Source organism: Pteropus alecto, unplaced genomic scaffold, assembly GCF_000325575.1.
Source record: "Pteropus alecto unplaced genomic scaffold, ASM32557v1 scaffold25, whole genome shotgun sequence".
NCBI classification, from domain to species: Eukaryota; Metazoa; Chordata; class Mammalia; order Chiroptera; family Pteropodidae; genus Pteropus; species Pteropus alecto.
The window spans coordinates 4,003,874-4,007,662 of record NW_006441955.1 but is presented as its reverse complement, the minus strand read 5'-3'; positions in this window follow the sequence as shown (position 1 = coordinate 4,007,662).

Genomic DNA, 3,789 nt, shown 5'->3' with positions numbered 1-3,789 from the left:
ATGATGGAATATTATTTAGCTGTAAAAAAAGAAGAGAATTTTATCCTAAGCAACAACGTGGATGAACCTAGAAGAACTTATGCTAAGCGAAATAAGCCAATCATAGAATATATGACAAATATTGCATGATTCTACTTATACAAGGTATCTCAAATAGTCAAACTCATAGAAACAAAAGAGTATAATGGTGGTTGCCAGGGTTGTGGGGGGAGGGTGAAATGGGGAGTTGCTGTTCAACAGATGTTGTTTCAGTTACACAAGATTAATAATTCTAGAGATCTATTGTACAACATGTGCCTATTAACATCCTATTATACTTAAAAATTTGTTAAGAGGGTAGATACCATGTTATATGTTCTTATCATTATATATACACACATATATGTGTGTGTATATATATGTACTTTTGATTTTTAAGGACTCATAGTTTTAAACTATAGTACTTAATAAAAGAAAATAATGATTAAAAGAATATTAATACTTAAGAGGGTTACTATTAAGGAAATTTGCTTTATATTTATGTTCCATTCTTGTTTATAGCTATCTAGAATGTTATAATAATATACCAAGCAGTCCTATACTTTCATATTATTGTATTATTTCAAGAATTTTGTCTTGTCTCAAAGTGCAATATTTTTCAAAATGCAACAATATTAATGTAGCACATTTAAAATTTGCTTGTGAAAAATTACACAATTTTAATTTGGCATACCTATAAGACTTTAAGTAAACAGATTTTTAAATTTTATTTTAATCTCTGGATTAAAGTCTCTGATATTTTTCTAAGTTTCTAAGAAGGAAGATTGTTTTGTGAAGAATTTGGGCTTTGAAGACTTAAGTTAAAATTCGGACTACTAACTAGCTGTGTGACCTTGGTGAGTTATAGAACTAATGAGAGCCTCAATTTTCTCATCTTCAAAGTAAAACTAATAGTACCAACTCAAAAGATTGTTGGAAGGATTGTAGTATCAGATAATATATCTAAATGTCTAGCTTATAGTAGAGTCTACAATAAATTCTATTCTTATTCCTCCTTTTTCTTTGTGTCATATGGTAATGAAAAGTTTTATTTAGTTAGTTATTTATTTATAATTAAATTTATTGGAGTGAGATTGGTTAATAAAAACATAGGTTTCAAGTGTACAATTCAATAATATGCCATCTGTATATTGCATCGTGCGTTTACCACCCAAAGTCATATCTTCCATCATCATATATTTGACCCCCTTTACCCTTATCTACCTCCCCCATCACTTTCCCTTTGGGAACCACTAAACTGTTGTCTGTGTCTGTGAGTTTTTGTTTGTCTTGAAATAAGTCAGAAAAAGTTGAGAGCCATATGATTTCACTCATATGTGAAATATAAAACTGAAAGCAACAAACAAACAAGACAAACAAAAAGTTTTAAATGTAATTGTAAATTCTAAATTCCGAATCTTTACAATAAAGTGTTACAGAAAAACACTTTCAGTAATCTTTTTGCAAAATCACATTAATTACACCAATGATTTTTCCATATACTCTCTGCAGAAGTCATTAAAATATTGTATGATTAATACTTTTCTAATTAAAATATCATATTTACTATAATTTCTTATCATAGTCTATAAATATTTAAATTCTTCATATTAAAATAATATATACTTTTTGATTTGATATTGTCAGAACTTAATGTGTTTTGGTATGTCTCCTTTAATATTTGACAATTACCAGTATGTTTCCTTCTATCTCAGAAATGTTAGACTCAAAAAGTGGTTCATAGCCATTGAGTGATTGAAGTTAAATTTCTTAAACATTTTTCCTTTTTTTAAAAAACTGCTCTGTATCAATCCCCATCTTTGAACAGATCCTGAAGTTAAACCAGTATAAAATTACAGTAGCATATGCACACATTTACATTTATATAGGTAAACATACATACATGTACACTCTAGATACTAAAATATATCAGACTAAAATATAATGTTTAGTGTATTCAGAACCACCGGGTCAGTTTAAAATTTTATATAAGCAGTTAATACAGAAATACTTTAGAAAGAAAAAAACCACGTTGGAGAAGGTTCAAGAATTTACTTATATAGTTGAAGCCCTTTGAAAGGGATTGAGGAAGATTACTTGCCAATATTTTATTTTATTTACTTAAACTTTATTTTAAAACTTCCATTTGCTTTTCTTTTGCAACAAATAACTTCATTTTCCGTGTTTCCATATAAATGTTTGCACAGCTCGTCTATTTGTTAAAATATCCACAAGATGGTGCCATGGTTAACATGTTAAAATGGGGATTTGAGAACTAGAAGAGAGAAAGTGTTTGACACACCATTATATATGATAAAATTACCATCAAATTTTCATTCATTTACTATAAAAATACTCATATTTCAAATATTCAAATTATTACATTTTAGTATCAGTTTTTTTCTTTGTAAACATTTTTTTCAAAGAAAATATTAAATAATGAAATGATATTCACAGTTGCAAATAGAGACATACATTATAAATTAATCTTTTTAATAATCTCTTGCTCCCTCTTTAATAATATCCAAATGTCATCCCATTAACTAGCATAAGTTAAATTTATATACAGGCCAGGTCTTTGCTATAGACTGAATTGTGTCATTCTTCCCTCCAAATTCATATGTTGAAGACTCAATCCTCAATATAATGGTTTTTTGGTGATGGGCTATGGAGGGTAATTACGTTTAGATGAGATCATGAGGATGGGCCCTTACAATGGGATTAGTGTCCTTGTAAGAAGAGTCTCTTCCTCTCCTCTCCCCTTTTTTCCTCCTCCCCTCTCCTTCTAACCTCTCCTCTCCACAGTGTGAGGACACAGCCAGAAGGGAGCTTTCTGCAAGCCAGGAAGAGTTCTCACCCGAAACTGATTGTACTAACATCCTGATTTTGGACTTCCAGCATCTAGAACTGTGAGAATATAAATGTCTGTTGTTTTAAGTTATCCAGTCTACGGTACTTTGTTAAGGTAGCCTGAGCAGACTAAGATAGTCCTTAACAAAGAAGATTACCAAAATTACAGAAAACAATTATTAAAAAATAAAGCTTATTTACATAGTAGATAGAAATAATAATTTTTTATAGTTAACCATATATATTTGTTAATATTGCAATTCACCATAGCTGTAGTAATAACAGTTATGTTGATGAAATATGTAACATAATCATTTTAACTCATTTCTCTTTTAGAAAAAAAGTGCAGCTCGCTGCTGGTGTTAATTTAATTTTATATAAATACGCTCTTTGAGGCTGACGCAAATCTGACTGGTTTTCAATGTGAAAATAAAGTATAAAAACTGTTCTGGGAGGTATTTCCTAACAGAACTTGTCTCTAATCCTAATGTAACAGAAATATATGCATAAATCAGATTCAGCAAATGAATCTGGCTAACAACTGTTCAAGAACGATGTTAACCGTGCACAGCAATGCCACTTTTTCTAGGACATGTTCAGTTATTGAGAATTACTATGTTTTATAAATGTAAATACCGCTACTAAAAATAGAATGCTATAAAGAGAATGATGTTATTTGTTTCCAAAGACTATCAATATATTAGAGTGATGCAAAAATAATAAAAGCAAGATATTTTGTGGCAAAATTTGGGGGTAAAGTTAGGACTGTATGTAATCTGCGAGATATCTTGGGGTAGAAGCTGCAGCAGCAAGTGTCTCAGGCTAGTGTTCTGGGGGCAAATGGGAAATAGGTTAAGGGAGTGGTCGAAGGAAGAATTTGGAGAACTTGATGAGTGCGTGGGGAGAATTTCAGTAGCCAAA